At 45.6% G+C, this 19,705-nt stretch overlaps 1 long non-coding RNA gene across 1 annotated transcript; it reads left to right on the top strand.

The window, feature by feature from the left end:
- Positions 1-4,745: 4,745 nt before the first annotated feature.
- On the top strand, positions 4,746-18,000 carry LOC131824421 (uncharacterized). Its single transcript, XR_009350852.1, has 3 exons — positions 4,746-4,938; positions 5,617-5,783; positions 17,630-18,000. It is a non-coding gene; the product is annotated as an uncharacterized LOC131824421 (long non-coding RNA).
- Positions 18,001-19,705: the final 1,705 nt, after the last annotated feature.

Below are 19,705 nucleotides of genomic sequence, written 5' to 3'. Positions count from 1 at the left end.
AGACCACAAGGAATAGATTTCCTCTGTGCAGCCCAGAGATAATCTCTATACTTGGAATTTTATAAAAATAAAACTTTTATTGTTCTTTGTACTAATTATAAAAGGAACCCATGTTCTTCTCACTATAATGCTACTTCTAAAAAACATATCAGAATTCATAGCAAGGAGCCCTCATGTTTTAAGAACAGCACGGAACCCATTCTAATTTGGAACAAAAAGTCAATCACAAATTCAGAAGTTTTAGTTATTGCCCATAACAGATTACCCCCAGCTCATTGTTTGAAGGATGAGAAGTGAATACAGAGCTCCTTTAAGAAGATATACACACTGGAGTGACTCAAGGAGCTGAACGTTTAAGATGAACATCATAGCAAGAAGGTGAATGTGAGGGAGAGGAAGATAAAGAAGAGGAGGGAGGAGAAGAAGAAGAAGAGGAAGAGAAAGAGAAGGGCTAAGAGGAAAACAATAAAGGAAAATTCCAAGACAGAGAGGTGGTAAGTCTGTAAGCTATTTTATTAATTTGTGTGTTTGGGAAACAATTTAAAATAACACAAATACATTCTTTTTTTCATAATTCATTTGTAAAAGAACAAACTTTTATCAGTGCATAATAAATTAAAATCTCCCATAAGAACAAAGAAAACTATCTTTCTGCTCTGAATGAATTAACCTTGTAGAGCAGTGGTTATGTTATTCCTTTAAAAGTCTCAGTAAATCCAGGTTGGATCCCCCTTGTTAGGACCTCTTGCCTACCAGCCTGCTCGAAGGCAGACCCTCTGTCCTGGTGAGTCTTCATCCCTGCTGGTCTCTGATCTGAGACACAGGGGTCTTTAGGCTTAGCAAAGACATAAAATGTTAGAGCCTGAGGGACCTTCAGAGAAGCATGCAGACCATAGGGTCCATAGTGGGGAAGAGTCCTGGCGCATGGCTGGTCCAGTTTTTTTTTTTTTTTTTAAGATTTTATTTATTTGACAGAGAGAGATCACAAGTAGGCACAGAGAGAAAGACAGTAGAGAGAGAGAGAGAGATATTAGAGAGAGAGAGAGGAGGAAGCAGGCTCCCTGCCGAGCAGAGAGCCAGATGCAGGACCCGATCCCAGAACACTGAGATCATGACCTGAGCCGACCATCCAGGTGCCCGCTGGTCCAGTTTCTTATAGATCCCAAGAAGCTTACAAGCACTGACCAGCTCACATGTCCACTTCTAGTCCAAGTACCTGTGGTCAGAGTTTTAAGGTACATGGAACAGCCTCTTATAGGCAAGGACTCTGGGTAAAGCAGACAATGAACACATCTTCATCTGACCCAAAGGCAATATATCCATAGGCTAGCCAAATCAGATTTTCCTCTGAAAGATGTGAACTGAGATACATGGAGATAATGTTAACAAGGATGGGTACCTCTGCCCCCTAAAAACAATTATAGTATAGAGGGAGACCAGTGGAAGTCAAGTGGGATTTCAGTAATATTTACAAATCAGATACATTCATGGGTTAAGAGGTATTTATTCAAGGACATTTATCGTTATGAAGGCAAATATGAAGATTTATGCAAGTTTCAGTTTATGCTTTTCCTTGTCTGGACAGGGCAAAGCCCTGCCCTTGAGCCCCACCCCAGATTAGCATTTTGGTAAGGTGTTTTAAATTCTGCTACTTCCGAATGGCAACAAACCAGTTTCTAATTTCAAAAACTCTATCCTGCCTGTGAATTGAGTGAGGAATGGTGGAATCTGTCTAAGGAGCTCGACAGTTTAATGCGTTTTGCCATGGAGATTATAGCTATTGCAGCATGGGGAAAGGGGCTGGCTTGAAAAGGGACGAGTGCTCATTGAGCATTCTGTTCAGGCAACTGCCCATTATCCAGGGGGTGGATGATCCAGTTTGGGGATTTTTCATGCCTCTGGCTTCTCCTCCCTTCTACTGTCTGCCCTTTGGCCACATTACAGATCAAATTAGCATGTCTTTGAGAGGATAGAAGGGGAAGGGACAGGTAGAATTCAAATTGGTCAATTTTGTAGCTTGTCTGCTGTTCTAATACATGAGATCAAAACCAAAGGCTAACGTGGAGTTTCGGATTGTCAGTGGGTTATACTGAATCCATACCAGACCTCCAGTCTATTGCTAGAGAAATTGGAGTCTGATGAGAACTCACTGTATTTCATATGGACCTCAAGGCTCAGCATATAGTAGCTTGTCCAGAATCCCAAACACATTCATGTTAGAACTTTAGAGCTGGAAGGGGTTTCAAAGATGATCCAGCTTTGGGAAATCAAGGCTCAGGGATTTGAAGTGCACTGCTCAAGGTCACACAATGAGATGACTCCCCGTGGCTTGTGGACAACTTGCGAGGGGAGCAGAAACCAGTTAACTTTAAAATTATATAACTATGGCTGGCTGATACATGAAATACTGACGAAATGGTCTTTTGACACCCCCCCCTCATAACTCTTTGTTGGGACTGTCCTGCCACTGGAAACTAAAATCAAGACCATCCATTGTTGTGGAGATAGCCCCAGTACTGGGTGCAAAACCCCAAACCCCAAAGTTGCTAAAGAAGATGGCTCCAGGTTTGAGACTGGATATACTGATGCAAAGAGGTGCCAGGAGACAAAAGCAGGTTCTCCCACTGCCTGAAGAGAGAACAATAGAGTTTAAAGATCCAGAATGAGAAGCCATGTACCCTACCATATATATATACACACTCATCACCATTATCATCATCATCACCATTGGAGTAAGGAACAAGATATAAAAAAGAATTTTTCCATAAATTTTGGGGAATCCTGAGAGAAAAGAGAAAGGCCTCTTGTTTCTCTTCTGGAGGTTTCCAAAGGTGGTGGTCTCACTCAGCTACCTAGCTGGAGCCAAAAGAACAGAAGGAAGCCAATGTGGGGGAGAAGATGGAGATGGGCAGCGCTGTCGCCAGACATAGCGTGGTGCGGAAAAGATTTCAATGGGCCCATATCCCCCAGTGGCAAGAGCCAGCATGCTGCCTTGGAAGTTTCCCATGAAGGAGGTAACTCAAGGAGAATTACACCAAGAGGGAATGCAGTTTGTATGGTGAGGGCCAATGGGAAGCATGGCTCATTTCGTTCTAAGGGAGCTTTTTTTACACCACCTTCTGGCCAAACCCAGAGTATGAATTACATGGGTAACGGACCTCAATAGGGTTGCCTGTACCTAGCGCACCTGTATGGAGCCGCTGGCCACCACCCTCCAGGCACGCACCCAAAGCAAGAGAACAAGGTGGCTGCTCCCTCTCAACACAGAGCCCTCACCACAGACCCCACCCACCACCCACTCCCAGGGGCTTAGTCAGAACTGGAAGGGGCAAGAAATCCCACAGCATCATTTGGACTATGTTGTGACCAAACTGCAAACTACATACCCTGAGTGGACCCTAGGAATGACTAGAATCATGGCAATGAATTCAAAGTTTCCTGTTGTCCAGTGGACCTGGGGCTTAATGCATGGAGGGAAAGACAGGAAGCTCCCTTGCTGTTTTTCGTTCCCCGGGATGTGGGGGGGAGGGTTAATTGCGTTAACCTATATCCATATTCTATATCCTTATCCATAAGGCTCTGGATGGAGGGGGCAGCTGTCTTCTGTCTCCTAAAGGAAAGGAAGAGGATATGGCCTGAAATGAAAGCTGAAGGAATGGTCATACCACCCAAGAGGCCTCCAACGACAAACAGGTGAGGGGCATCCACACTGAGTGAGCACCTATGATGTCTCCACCTGGTGGTTAGCATCTGCACCAACATTTCTCCAAAAGGAGGAACCTCACACCCTCCTTTCAGAAAAAGAGCTAGTATGAAGCAACATGGGCACTGAGATGGCCCATCTCCAAGAAGTCAGCCGCCCCTCCTCTTTAACCAAGCTACCTCCTCCTGGCAGAGTAAATCGGAGAAGCTGAGGAGGATCCTCAGTCCCCCAGGCTGTAACTCCCTCCTTCTCACATCCCACCCCACAGGTGCCTCAAGACAAGCACACAGATGCAGCCCTGTCTGGGAACAGGGAGCCCAAGGGAGATGTAGCAGCGACCTTTGGAAGGGTCAGTGACAATTGCGACAACTGCGTCACCAGGGAATTGCCTTGTCCAATTGGAAGTCCAACCTTCCTTTGAACCATGCATGATTCTCCCCGCCCCCAGCCTGGGTTGTGTTTTTCCTTTGGCAAATCACACCATCGCACTGGGAGGGCAGCTTGCTGAGTGTGGCAGTGTTGACACAGCAGTCGCTGGACACGTTCCGGGAAAGCAGGCCCCAGCATGTGAGATGAATTTTCTCTGAACCGTGTGCTTTCCAATGTGTCAGAAAAACAAACTCGGAGAAGTCTGTTTGGCTTGTGTGCCTGTGCAGACCCCCTTCCGGAGTTGAAAATGTAGTTGGCCTTAGCCCCTGTTGCTTTAAAACAAAACAAAACAGAAAGTCCTTCCTGTGTCTGACTCCCTGAAACCTGAGGCTGGCACAAAGGGAGCTCTTTCAAGTGGCAGCCCCACTTGCCACGTGACCGAGTCTTTGTGCCCAAGGACAAGCCAGGCCAGGGAAAACTGCCTCTGTTCAGTGTTGCCCAGCCCTTGGCCCTCTCCTCTGTCTCGGCTGCCTCCAGGCGCTTGGCTACCCCTCTTCCACCCAAACATCCGAGTTCCTGTTCCCAAAATAGCTACTCGGAGGAAACCAAGACTTAGGGCCTCCGCAGGGGTGAATTCTCCGCGCGGACGCGGCTGCAGGGGGCGTGGCTACCGCCGGCCGTCCAGCCGCCCCGGGGCTGCCTAGGGGTCCTCAGAGCTGCTCCTCGGGCTCCGCCCACCGAAACTTCTGTTTTTCCTGTAAGAGCGAGGCAGGCAGCTGTGCGAGTATCACAGCTTTCATTGCTTTTCCGTCCCTCAGGAAAGGCGCTTAGGCTTCCCGGCGTTTGACCTCCGGATGAACTGACCAGTAAGTCCTCCCCTGTTAGCAGGGACCGTGGCTTACCGAACCACAGAACAATGCACGCACCCCAGCTGGAACTTCCTGATCCCCACCTCCCACCTTCCCATCATACAAAGCAAAAGAAGCCCCCTGGGTTTGTTGCCAGGGAGAGTGGCTGGCCTCTTCCTGCTGGGGGATGGGTGCAGGGGGAGCCAGGAGGAGGGGCCAGTCCTGGGAGAGTCCAACCTGCCCTTTGGGTAATGAAGCCCCTGCAACTAGGCCCCTCCTCTTGATTTCCATTCCTGTCCTGTAAAGTGGAATGAGCCAATGCTCTAGGAAGTGGTTCTCGGCCTCAGGTGCACACTGGAGTCACCTGGGCAGCTCCTAAGAATCCTTTACCCTTGGGCCCCTGGACCTAGAAAATCAGCGTCTCTGGGAGATGGGACCAGGCATTGGTGGTGTTTTAAAACTCCGCGTGTGGTTCCAGTGTGCAGCCAAGTTTGAGAACCTTCTCAAACTCTAACATATAAGAACCACCGGGGATCTTGTTAAAAATCAATCAGTCCATCCGATTCCAGCAGGTTCCGGAGCTCTAACCAGGGATGCTGCCGCCACTGGTCCATAAAACACTTCTAGTCGTCAAGCTTTAGGAGACCTAGAGAGTCCCCAATAACAGCCTGGACTTCTCCGTGTTCGATTTGACAGGAGCAATGAGATGAGATGGAGAGTCAATAGACTTTCAGGCTACTAGGTCTGGAAGGGATTGGTGGGCTGGAAGCCACATCTCTGCATCTGGAAAATCTCTTCAGGAGAAGAGACAGTTGACAGGCAGTAGGAATGTGACTGAATTTGGGGTGGAGTGAAATATAAAGGTAAGCTTCAACTGTCCAAGTTAAGGATGAGAGGAATGGCAGGGTTAGGGGTCACCTCCGACAAGCCGGCTCAGCACCTGAGCCCAATGGTGGTGGCTCTCCTTTCAAAGCTAACCCAGCTGAGTGACATAAACCCTGGTGGAGACCATGCCGTCTGGCTGAGCGGGGTGATGGGGTCCCAGCCTGCTTAAGAAACCGGAGGGATGAGGCAGAGGTGTCTGCTTGGCTCGGGTCTTAGCATCTCAGATAGCGCTGGTATGTTCTACTGACAACAGGGAAAGTCTCTTTGCTGCCTGTTCTGCTCTGCTTGGCTTAGGAAGTAAAAGTAGCATTAGAATCTTGTGAGAGCCACAGCATCCATAGCCTTCGAGCCTTCCCTAGCTCAACCCCTGAGTCAGGAAGGCTGGAGCAATAAGGTAGCTGGTGGGATTCAGGACTCCCCAAACTTTACTTTTTGTTGGTAAAACGGGGGTGAGGGGTGGGCAAAAGTATCCACCTCACTGGATTATTGTGAGAATTATATAAGATAGTGTGTGTGAGAGCACATAGTACATGCTCAATAAATGCTAGCTTCTATAATAATGATTATTATTATAGGTATTATTATACTACCATAATAATGGTATTATTAATAATACAATTCATCTCATAGGATATGCAAACACCTATCATAATGCTTCACCTATAGGAGAGGGGCAATAAACACTTGTGAAATCTAAGCAGAAGCTAGGTAAGTTTTTCTTCTATGCTCCCCTTCTTTTTTATACATCAGCTTTGAGTCAGTTTCCATCCTGTGCTGAGTCAGGCTTTTTGGCCTTAGTTGCAAACCTGCTCCCTAATCTCCATCCAGACGCACAGAGAAGGTTTGGAATGCACGTTTTTCCCTGAAGAAGTGTGGCCAGCAGTTCTGCCTCCTTTCCAGAGGAGAGGTCTGACTGGTAGGAGCCAGAGGAAGAGATAGACATGGGACGAGAACTCCTACAGAGATCCCACTAGTTAAGGGCTCAGTACCAGGCACTCTGCAGTTGCTCTCAGTCATTGCCAGCATCTTGTCTCCTTAATAACAAAGGAAGATGGAGGAAGGAGTCATCCCCATGCAACACATTCTTGCCGTCAGAGAATGGCTTTGGGAATCACTCCTTTATCGCTGGAAGTTTCTGCCTCTCTTAGGACTCAGAGGACTAAGTCCAGAGGGACTTCAACATTCATCAGTCTCATGATGTCCCCTTGAATTTAAATGCAGAGGGAGATGCTAAAGAGAGGCTAGGACCCAGGAAGAGCCACGTCCAGCCGCGTGACAACACAGAGCATAGCACCTGCAGTGTTCCTGCACAGTTACGTGTGTGCAGGAGGGGTCTGCTTTCTGCCAAGCTCCAGCTCTGTCTGGCTCAAGACATTTTGGGGTGGGAGGCAGGGGCCAGACTTCTGGAGACCACAGAACCTCAAGTGAGGGAAGACATCTGAAGGGCAGCGAGCTTGGCCTTCGTTGTTAGAAGGGGGCCATACAGGACACAGAGTGGTGACTTTCCCCTGGGATTTGTCCCACCCAGCCCCGCAGAATCAGGTCAGTCCTGGAATACAGGGCACCATGAGTGAGAGGGAAAAGAGCTGTTCAGTGAGGGGTTGGGAGGTATTGGAGCCAGAGCAGCTCAGATCTGGCACTCCTGGGCTCCATGTGAGTTAGCAGCATGAGACACCCTCCTCTCCTCCATGGTGTATTTTGTCACATGGAGGTTCTAGCAATTTCTTTGTCTAGGCTGGCAGTTTCCAGTGTAGGGAGAAACACAGACTGGCAGGAGTGGAGATGGCCAGCAGGTGTAGCCATGCCCAGGATTGGTGGCAGTGACCCGTGGGAGGGAAGGATGGAGGTGTCCACAGTGCATCAGTGTGCTCTCTGGATGCAAGAGCTGTGACCAGAGAAATCCCAGTGCTTAGTGAGACAGAAGGACAGAGGTGCCCTACAGAGGCAGCATTTGGAGCCAAAAGCCAGCAAAAGAGGCTGGGAGCCTGGGACACCATGTGGTAGTTGAGTGGACTTGGGCTTGAGCTCCCAGAGGACTCCCAGAAACACAGTACAGGAGGCTCTGCCAGGAGATGAAGTCTTGCATTGGCTGGTGGTTAGTGGACTGACTACTGTCCAGGTCATCTGGGTTTAAACTTAGCCTGCCCAAGGAATGCTGGGATATCTGTCAGTATCCCATTATCAGTGGAATGAAGCCTGCTTTGACACATCCTTTGAGCACTCGTATCTCTCTCTCTCCTCTCTGTCTGGGTTTTTGTCTATCTCTCTGTCTTTGTCTCTGTCCTTCCATGTCTGTCTCTGTCTCTGTCTTATTCTCCCTGCCTCCATTCCCACAAAATGCATGACTCATTCTGGGCATTCAACAAATATTTTTTAACTCCACATTATGTAAAAATTCACACACGCAGAAGCAGCAGAATAAAATAAGGACCTCTCAGATACCCATCACCCAGTTTCAGCAATCATGAACATTCTCCACTGCCCTCCCCGAGATTATTCTGAAGCAAGCTCAGACATCCTCCATAAATATTTCAGATGCCTCTAAACGATAAGCACTCTGTAAAAACCATAACCACGATCCCATAGCACACTCAGAAAAGCTAGCACTAATTCCTTAAATCAGTATCTAAATACAATCTAAATATAATCTAAATACAATCCTTAGGTCATGTTTGTTAATGTGTCATAACTCCCCCACATCCCTTTTAAACTCTAGTCAACAAATGTTTTTGGGCTGACCACATCTTTTCTGTTTCTGTGTGTCTTTCTGTTTTTCTATTTCTTGTTTTTCCACTTACCCTTCTGTCCACCAGTTTGGTTTCTTTCCATCTGTGTATGTCTGTTTCAATGTAACATTATTTCTGTGATTTTTTTTTCTCTGTGTGTGACTTTATCTATACCTTTCTCTCTCTGCCTCCTTCCCAAGCCCTGTCTGTCTCTGTCACATGCACACACACCAAGCACACTCACACATAGGTTCATGTTCCCTGGGGTCAGCAAGGGAACCCTGCACACACCCTTGACTGAAAGTGTATGAATTTTGTATGAAGTTGGAGCTGAAGAATGAAAGAGATCTCTGGCCAAAATGTTAGTGTGGCTTCACTGAAGCACTTTCTGCTGTTTCATGCTGTGCACATTCCACGGGCCCCCTTCCAGTGACTTAGCCCCCTTTCCAGTGACTGAGCCCCTTCTGATGGACTGAGCCCCCTGCTTCTTGTGAATGAGCTCCCTCCTTCAACAATATACATGAATGAGGCCCCTAGGACCATAGCACATCATCAACGCGAAGGCTGAAGGGTGCTGCACAGATATACGTGGCGTGTGTTACTTTATCTGTTGTTCCAAATAAAACTTAAGACTCACCCATTGGTGAATTCCTAACTGTCTGAAAAGAAGCTGTAGAATGCTTGTTGGCCAAGCGCTGCTTTTCATCAATCACAGGGACAGTGTTCCATTTTGAAAGAAATCTTTTACCGAGTCTTAAATTATTTGTTAGAGCTGGAGGCAACAAACCCAGGCTTTTCCCATTCTTTCTAGCAATGGATTTCTTTTTTTAATAAAATCTTACATAAAACCTGGAGATATAAAGTGAGTAAAAACAGAACTTGGTATGTGTGGGCCTGGGGGAGAAGGGAGAAAGCTGTAGAAAATTTAAAAAAAAAAAAAAATTTTTTTTAAAAAACTCAATCGAAGAAACTTATTTTCTAAAGGAGTAAACTGGGTTCCAGAGTGGGGGCCGTGACCCACGCAAGCCCAACAGCAGCCTCCAGCATCCCATAAGTCCCTCTTGTCTTACTCCTTACAGACACATTCAGAATTTCAGGGAGGATCTGTGTCTCCGGGTTTTGTTTTTGTTTTTGTTTTTGTTTTTTTCCCAAGTAGTTATTTTGGCAAATGTACTAAACTGAGCAGTGATCTGGGAGATTTCATGACCCAGACATCACTCGAGCTGTGGCTTTTTTCTTTCCTGGGACAAAACCTGTTGGATGACTCTTAAGCAAATGACTAAAGGCAGAATGACTTGAGAGTCTGGTCACCAAGGTCAGGATTGTAGAATGTGAGGCTGCCTCTTATGGGAGTGGCCCTGTGCTTGGGGGCAGATGAATCCTAGTGTTTGGCTAACAGAGCTGGAGAGCCAAGCAGTGACCCTCCTTGATGAAGAACACTTGCTATGAACCAGTGTGAAATGGAATTACAGAGTAGGGGGAAGGAGCCTGCGGGATGAGAGGTGCCTTAGCTGTCTGGGTCCCAGCTGCCATGTAGGAACTTAGAGAAGCCATGGACAGCATAACTGTGACTCTAGAAGAAACTGGAAGTTCTTACTTGCTGGATGTGTGCGCCTCCAGTAGCAGGTGATAGCAAAAGCTGCCAGTCTCCTATAAATACAGAGAACAAACTGATGGCTGTCAGAGAGAAGGAACATGGGGACATGGGCGAAATGAGTGAAGGGGATGGGTGATACAGGCTTCCAGAAATGGAATGACTAAATCCTGGGAATTAAAGGCACAGAGTAGGGGTGCCTGGATGGCTCAGTTGTTAAGTGTCTGCCTTTGGCTTGGGTCATGGTCCCAGGGTCTGGGATCGAGCCCTGCATCCAGCTCCCTGCTCAGCCAAAGCTTGCTTCTCCCTCTCCCACTCCCCTTGCTTGTGTTCCCTCTCTCACTGTGTCTTTCTCTGTCAAATAAATAAAACCTTAAAAAAATAATAATAAAGGCCCAGCGTAGGGAATATAGTCAATGACACTGTAATAGCGCTGTATGGTGACAGATGGGATCTACACTGTGGGAGCACAGCAGAACATATAGGCTTGTCAATTCACCATGTTGAACACCTGAAACTAATGTAACTTTGTGTGTCAACTAGACTGAAATTTTTTTTAAAAGCTGCTATTCTCTCAGTTCACAATGAAGGTTGATTATGAGTAAGCTCAGTAGAGAATTGTGTTATTCTGTATAGCTTAGAGACTTGAAAATGTGCCTGACTGCTACTCATCTTGGAAGACCAGTGAGGCATACTAGAAAACACCTGAGTCTCGGCACGGGAACACAGAGTGTAAACTCCGGCTCCACCACTTTCTAGCTGAGTAATTCTGGAGCATCACCTTGCCCACTAGGCTTTGGTTTCCTCATCTCCGAATCAGGATAATGCCACCTTGCTAGCTCACAATGTGCTTCATGTTGCGTATCTCTCAACAACTTTGCCAAGCCGGTATTGGAAACCTCACTTTACCAAAAAGGAAACCATACCCCAAGAGGAGGCACCTGCAGCCCCATACATCCAGTAACAGCCCCATTTGAACAGGTTCCTACTGGGTTCCTGGGCCGTGTGTTTTCCATCACCCCTACTGCTTCCTATCTAATCTGCTGTTGGACAAATGAGAACACAGCAGCTAAGAAACACTGCATTCTAAAACAGCCAAGATTCAAATTTATGGAGAAAGAAAGTAGACTAGTAGTTGCCCCAGGCCAGGGTAGGAACAGAGATGAAGTGTAAATTAGCAGAAGAGACCATATTGAGGGAGGGTGTAGATGCTGCACTAACTACTGAGTCATGGCGATGGTTGCACAACTCTAAATTTCCTAAAAAGCACCGAATTGGATACTTGTGAATTTTTGTATAAAACGTACCTCAATAAAGCTGTTAACAAAAAGCCGAGATTATAAAACACTTGTATTCTAGACAGAATTGTCTGTTTTACCAAGCATATCTGGAAGCAGTTAGTATTAGTTTATTTCCTTTAAAAGGTATTTCTTATAATTACTGATTTGAAAAAGTAGTGACATGCTAGTGACACAGTTAATATCTGCTTTGTTTTGTTCTTCTCGCTCTGAGACCATGGGCTGGCCACGTGGTCAGTCAGCACTGGAAGTAACTAACACAGGTAAGCATCATGGGCTCTCACAGCTGGCAGGGTTAGAGACCTGGAAACCCCTCTATACCTACCCTTAGAGGGAGGCTAGTTAGCAGCATGCAAGGTATAGCAACAATCAGCCATCCTGAAGGAGAGCACCTACAAGCCTAAACCAAGGCAGTTAGCATTTTTATTCCCACTTGGACCCACTAAGCCCCCTGGACCTCAGCCGCATGTCCCCAGTCTGGCTGGACAAATCCTGGCCTTTCGGAAAATGGCATGAGGTAACATGAGGAAGAGTTCTCTCACCAATTCTTGGCTACAAAGGGAAAAGAGAGGAAAATTCCAGCAAGGTTGTATTTTCAGAAAGGGTGGTGTCTGCGGGACTGCAAATGTGGAGTTTATAGTTAAGTGTTTTGTGAGGTGGGCAGTGCTAGTCCTCCATCTGATTTGAACTGGAAAGTTGAATTGCTGTTTAAAGGAAGTGCTCTTTGTGGTTTGGTGACACCCGTACATTTCTCAGATTAGTGTGGCCACACATTAGCAGTAGGTGGTGCCTGGGTGGGAAAGAGCCAGTTTACATGTTGATATGCGGGATGGGACCTATTAAGGGCTTTGTATCCTCCCATGCTGTGTGCAGAACCAGCAGGGGTTGGTAAGAAAGAGAAAAGATACCTCAGAGGGGTTGGGGGCCCCCTTGTACCTGCATCTTTGCTGGGCTCAGGGGAAGCAGGGAGCAAGGATTTGAGTGCAAGCAGCTCATCATTTGGAGCCCATCTCAGAAAGCATCAGTAGGGGAGTAGGGAGTGAGGCAAAATAGGGCAGACCAAGAAAGGCATTTTCATAAACAACCTCCCAAGGCTTTAAGGGAGGAAGCTGTAGGAGACTATAGAATAAAGTCTCAGCCTTGTGTGCACATTGGAATCACCTGGGGGTTTGTTGAAACATATTGCTGGGCTCCCAACCTCAGAGTTTCTGATTCAGTAGGTCCAAAGTGTGTAGGACCTTAAAGTTTGCATTCCTAATAAGTCCCCAGGTGATGCTGATGCTGTTGTCCTGGCATGATACTTTGAGGAGTGAAGAAGATGATTCGGATGGTCAGACCCAGGGGTGAGGAGTTGGGGTATTTATGTACCAATTCCCATCTCGTGTTGTGGAAGGCTGCTCCTGGAATGGTTAACTGCCTGGTACCCTGTGTACCAGCAGGCCCTGCAGCCAGGGAAGGTTTGCAGGCTGAGAGTAACAAGTGCTTGCTATAAAGCAAAGCTATAAGGTTATGTGGGAACAGAGTACAGGGGCACCAAGAAGGCCAGCCGCACTGCCTGCAGGAACAGAGTATCTCTGCATTAACTATCAGAGTCCTCTGTATCTGATGGAAAAAGTATTACAGCATAGTGCCACAAAAAAGGGTTAGTGCCCCAGCTGCTTTAATATCCATAGCAGTGTGACCTTAACTAGATCTCTTACCTTCTCTGGGCCCCGCCCCAACTGGAAGGCCCCACCTGTCTCAAAAATTCCTGGATTCTCTGATTACTAGATCCAAGTGACCATGCTCAACCACAGCCTGTGAAAACATTCGGCCCCAAGAGAGCTCCAGGAAAGCACATTTACATCTATCACCCCTGCCCAGCATCTTTCCCCAAGGATTCAAATTTTGTCCAAGCAGGTGCTGCCCCCAGACTGTGAGGCAATACACTCCAAAGCTTGAGGCTTCCTAGGGTGGGCATCCTGTGTGGTTCCTACAGGTCCTTGGTCCCCAGGCACCAGGCTCACTGCCTTCCCTTCGCATCCTTGGCAGGTGTATCAAGCATTAATAAGATACTTCATGTCAGTCAAAGAAGACTATAAGACTATGTATTTTCTTTTAATGAGTTGTGCAGTTAAAATAATAAACTGCTTAATCTTTTCATTTGGGGTAGAATGATGTATTATGGCAGACTCGATTGCTCCCCCACTTCCTTCCCTTTCCCTGGATAGCCTGGCAATGACACTACCTGGTCATTGCCCTTGCTGGGCACCTGAGTGTAAAAGGCAAGCCTGCAAATCCCCAGAGAACTAGAAAAAAGAGGGTAGTCTTGGCTTCCCAGTGTCAAGGAAGCTCAAGGCACCTGCAACCAGTGCAAACCACTTAGATTCAGATAGACTAACAGAGTGGACATCTACAGCTTTTGTCTTCCAAGCAGTCAGATTCCCTTTTGTCAGAAACAGCTCCTCAGTTCTCCATGGAAATCCACACTTCTCCATTCATAATCCCAGTGGTTCAGGATGTTAACATCTACCTTGTCCCAGATGGGCCTAATCAGCCTATTTCACCTCACCCTGATCTAGTGAGGGTCAGTCCAGTGGTAGCCAGTGAGGATGCCAGTCCGTTAAGGGATCTCCTGCTCCAAATGTCAGGAAATTCCAGGACCAAGATTCTGGGTCTGTTCACAATTCCCTGACTTAGATAGAAAGCATAATAAAACATAATGGTACCAAAAAAGTTGCTAGTGCTGAGCTTCTCTTGCACTCATAGCTTTGTGACCTCAAATCTCACCTTCTCTGGGCCCTTAGCTCAAAGAATTCCATGACTCCACCTGTCTTGAAAATTCCCTGATTCTCTGTCCAGAAAAGCCCTGTAACTTGACAACTAGATCCATGTTACCATGTTCAACCACTGCCTGTGAAACATTTACTTAGTACTGTATCTGGGAGGGCCACATCATCACTGTGCTTGACTCCTGAAAACCCAGAGTGGCTTAGGAAAGTCTCATAGCAACTTTTTCCATCATCAACATTCCCCTTGCATTCCTGGATATGAAATCTCATGCTACCATAAATACCCATTACTATTTGACCTGGCTTCAAGTCGTATGATTGGGGACACACACAGTAGTAAGACCTTAAAAAATATTTCAATGAATCACTAAAGGTTAAGAACTTCACTGACTATCTTTTCAAGAGGAGGGCAGAGCACTGAAGGATTTTGCCGTGCTCATCTCCCTGCAAGGACTATCTCTCCTGCTCCCCTAAGCAGCATTCTCCCTTCATCCAACCTTCAAGGTTCACCCCTTTCTGAAGAACCCCTGGGGCCAGGCACAGCCAGGTGCTTTCTCTATTGGAGTTCTTCTTCCTTCCTTCAAGTGTCCAGAGAATGAGTAGGAGGCCTAGGTTGGAAGACCAAACCTTCATGGTCAGCCATGACCCAGCCGCCATCTTTGTGTTTCCATGGTCTCAAGGAAGAATTGACTTACTCCAGGAAATGTGTGTGAACTTGGACAGGCATGGGTGTGATTCCTCTTGCTAGGAGATCTGAAACAGGGTGCCTAAAGACCTTCTCACACAGTCCCAGGGTTAGGAAAGAAGAATAAGTGGGGACCCTGCTTCTCATAAAAGTATCTATTGTTTATATTCTCATGTTGGGAGTTACTTTGTCCTGCCTGCCCCATGGGAGTGGCTGAAAGCTCCTTGCCTGACCCCTGACCTGCTGCCAAATTTTCTTGGACCTCCTGAGTTTTGTGATGACTGATCTTAGAGCCAGGTCACCCTGGTCTACTTTCTGTCCTTTCAAACAAGTATGGAAGAAGACATCCCAGTCACACTTCCTTCTTCAAATATGAATCAAGCCAGAGTACAGATGTATAGCAGGTTTGGATATTTTTTATCCAAGTTCTAATTGATTTCAAATCCTAATTAAGGAGTAACTAATAAATGGACAATGAAGGACCCTCAAAATCACTTTTTCCGTCTTATAATTTGACTTTCAGTCTCTTTTCTCTAAGCCTTGAAAAGATCTGATATGTTCATGTGAAACTGATTTTGCCTATTCAGTATTGATATGCTCCTCCCTTTTGTGTTTGGTTGCCCACTATCCCAACCTCATTTCCCCATATTTAATGTCTTCTCCATCAGTCTTGCTCCCATGATAGATGTCAAAGACACCATGCAGGTAGGGCATAGGCAGGTGGTCTAGGCTTGGAACTAGCTCAATCTCACCCACATTCCCAAGACTCACAGTTGAAAATTAGTGACCCAAAGAAGCAAGGAAAAAGAGAAATCCTCCTGTTGCTAATGGGAGCACTGTCATCATAACATCCAGAGTTCAGTGGTCAACTCAGTGGCATCCACACCAGTCTGCATCTGTGGCACAACTGTGGTTCTGTCAATACAGCCTCCCTCTGTCCACTTCCAACCCCCAAACCTCATTCTCCAGATATCCCAGGGATACCACAAGCTGCCCAATATCCTTTCAGTGAATTCTTCTCTCTGACTGCATCATCCAGTCAACTCACATGCAACAAAGAACCCCAGTCATGATTCTACTACCTGCTTTCTTCTCTTGTCTCCCTCAACAGAAACCTGCTTCTGTCTGTTGCTGGCATAGCCTTTGATGGCCTGGCCCATCCCTTCTAAGATATCCAAGCATCTCCTCTGAGGACCCTCCATCCCCTGAGGGGTCTCACCCCACACTGTACTATAAGCATTTACCTGCCTGGGCTTTGTTTTGTTTTGTTTTGTTTTCTGCTGCAAATATCACCCAAGAAAGTCAGAGATGAAAGAAGGATGCTCCTTGGCCTATGCTGATCCCTTTAAGACTTTCTCTGTGGGGCTGGTTCAGAGAGACAGGTAGGCATTTGCCTCAAGGTCTGTGGAGTCACCTGTACTGTTTAGCAAATCAAAGGGAAGTGGTGGTGGCTTGGTGTACAGAACTAGGAAATTTGCCTGGAGGCTTTGCATCGTTACTGGCAACTCAAGAGTCTTTTACCCAGGGGCACCTGGGTGGCTCAGTGGGTTAAGCCGCTGCCTTCGGCTCAGGTCATGATCTCAGGGTCCTGGGATTGAGCCCCACATCGGGCTCTCCGCTCAGCAGGGAGCCTGCTTCCTCCCCTCTCTCTCTGCCTGCCTCTCTGACTACATGTGACACCTCTCTCTCTCTCTCTGTTAAATAAATAAAAAATATCTTTAAAAAAAAAAAAGTCTTTTACCCAAAGATGTCTCAAGAGACCTTCTCATCATACTTGGGGGGCAAATTAAGGCCTACCAGGAAAGTGGCTTACTCTGAGTCACATGTCAGATTAGCAGCTGCTAATACTGATACCTAGTAACCTTCAACCCAACTGGTCAAATATATGTAATAGCCTACAAGGCTTTCTTCCACTTCAAATCTTTATTTTTTCAAATACTTTATTTTTCCTCATTTAAGCAGATCGGCCAATTAAGTTCTCTTCTACAGAGCCAAATATGTATATCTTCATAAAAATACAAGATGGGATTGTGAGGGAGACAAACCATAAGTGACTCTTAATCTCACAAAACAAACTGAGGGTTGCTGGGGGGAGGGGGGTTGGGAGAAGGGGGTGGGATTATGGACATTGGGGAGGGTATGTGCTTTGGTGAGTGCTGTGAAGTGTGTAAACCTAGTGATTCACAGACCTGTACCCCTGGGGATAAAAATATATGTTTATAAAAAATAAAAAATTAAATTAAATTAAAAAAAATAGTTTTTGAATTTAAAAATGTAGCAGGGGTGATTACACATGATTTTTTTTTCCAACCTTTGCTTATTTGTCTAGGGCCTGACCAAAGCTTAAATTTTTCAAATGAAAGGATCTTTGTATCAGTCAAGATTGTTCAGAGAAACAGAACCAATGGGATAGTTTAGTGGGTAGATAGATGGATAGATAGATGGATGGACGGATAGATAGATAGATAGACAGACAGGAGAGGAGAATTACTATAGGAATTGGCTCATGCAGTTATGGATACCAAAAAGTCCCATAACCTTCCATCTGTAAGCTGGACAACTAAGAAAACCAGTGGTACAATTCAGCCTGACTCTGAAAGCCTGATGCCTGGGGAGCTGATGGTATAAGTCCCCAAGTCTGAAGGCCCAAGAACCAGATGCTGTGATGTCCAAGGGCAAGAGAAGATGGATGTCCTAGCTCAAGAAGAAAGAGGAACTCACCTCTCCATTGACCTTTTTGTTCCTTTCAGGCCCCCGATGGATTGGATGTTGCTGCCCACATTGGTGAGGGCCAGTTTCTCCATTCAGTCTACTGAATCAGATGTTACTGTCTTCCAGAAACACCTTCACAGACACATCCAATGATAATGTATCACCAGCCATGTAGGCATCTCTTAGGCCAGTCAAACTGACACATTAAATTAACCATCACAAGTCTACTACTTGTCACTTTGGCACCTATATCTGTGTCCTTAAACCATACTTCATATCTTAATAAAAGACAATTGCAAGGTTATAAATCTGTTTAACATGACTCTGTCTGTCAAATAGATAAATAAAATCTTTTTAAAAAAATCTGTTTAACATGATACAACTATTCTGCATACAACTGAAAAACCTTTCCCTGAAAAAGGAGGTAAACTCCTTGAGTGCACTTTACCCTTCTCCTTAATATCCTGTATCTTAAATATTATGATGTAAAATTAACAATATTTAAATATTGATATAAAGACAATACATCTTACGTGATAAGAAAATAAGGGAAGAAAGAAAACAAAAATATTTACTTAATATATGTACATAAACACACAAACACTCATAAAACAAGGAAGAAATAGTGATAACAATTACAGCCTTGTTTCTATAACTAGTCACGTCATCATGACTAAGACTTATGACTACCTTCTTCTACGATCCATTCTGTATCCCTTTTGCCTTCAGCAAGCACCTTCACTGGTAATGCTTCTTTACCTGGTGAAGTGGCCCAAACCCATTTTTGAAGAGTCTCTCCCATTATTAGTCCTGTCTGGATGAGGTCATTATACTTTTCCATTGACCTTAATCACAAGGCATGATGATTCTAAGAGATGCCTTGAGGGATCTCCTGTATTCCAGACATACTCTTCCATTCTCCATGGTAGAAAACCAGTCCGATTTCCCCTTGTGTGTCAGGATCAAGCACCCCAGCCAACATAGCAATTCCCTTCTTTGTCAGGTGTTTCAGAAGCCTGTGCACCCCAAAATGGCCTGATGGCCATCTCAAGTTCCAGTTCAGTGGAAACCCTGTGTCTGCTGGTGGCACCATTGCTCCTTCAGGAACTAAGACCTCTAGGCCAGCAGAATGTAAAGTCATGAAAACAGAAAGCAAAAATTTTCTGGTGTGTCCCTAGGGATAATAATGAGTTGTGCCACTTCCATTTCTACCCCTTGATTCCTGGACCTGTGAAACCTTGCTGTGGGTGAAACAGCACCAGATTTTGGATGCTGATTCAGACCATATCTACCTTCTGGAAAACTTTGCTCCAGCCCTACCTAGCTGGTGCTGTAAATGTGTCTTCAAAAGGCCATTCCACCATTCTATCAAGCCAGCCACTTCATGATGATGGGAAACATAGCAATACCAGTGAATTCCATGAGTGTGGGCCAGTTGCTGCACTTCTTTTGCTTTGAAGTGAATTCTTTGGTCTGAAGCAATGTTGTGTGAAATCCTGTGATGGTGGATAAGGCAATCTATAAGTGCGTGAGTGGGAGTTTTGGCAGAAGTATTGAATACAAGGAAGGGAAATTTGTATCCAGAATAAGCGTCTATATCAGTAAGGACAAAATGCTATCCCTTTCATGATGAAATTGGTCCAACATAATCAAATTTTTTATTTTTTGTCTTTCAGCCCAATTACCTTGGAGGTGGGAAGAGTGTCCATCAGCCAAAGTTGTTAACCTTTATGAGTTGTTTTCTGTTTTGTTTTTTATTTTCTTTTTGGAACACTATAAGCAATACTTCAATATCTACAATCCACTGTCAAGTAAGAAAAGCTAGAAGCAGAGACATTTATTAGCCCAATTTTTACACAAAAAAATGCACCAAAAATGCATATATGTTTATGTATCTGCACCAGTTTATATGACCTAGAGAAGTATGTGGAAGGAAACGACAAGTTGGCCAATAGTTGTTATCAGATAGAATTAGGTTTCATTGTGAGTAACAGAGACTAGGAAAAAAAGTGATTTAGGATAGAAGCTCTTTCTCCCATATGTGTAAAAGGAACCTGGAGGTAGACTGTCCAATATGATAGCTCTACAAGGTCACCAGAAACAGACACAGCTTC

Source organism: Mustela lutreola, chromosome 2, assembly GCF_030435805.1.
Source record: "Mustela lutreola isolate mMusLut2 chromosome 2, mMusLut2.pri, whole genome shotgun sequence".
NCBI lineage: Eukaryota > Metazoa > Chordata > Mammalia > Carnivora > Mustelidae > Mustela > Mustela lutreola.
Note: the sequence above shows the minus strand (reverse complement) of the source record. Positions and strands in the feature narration are given on the sequence as shown.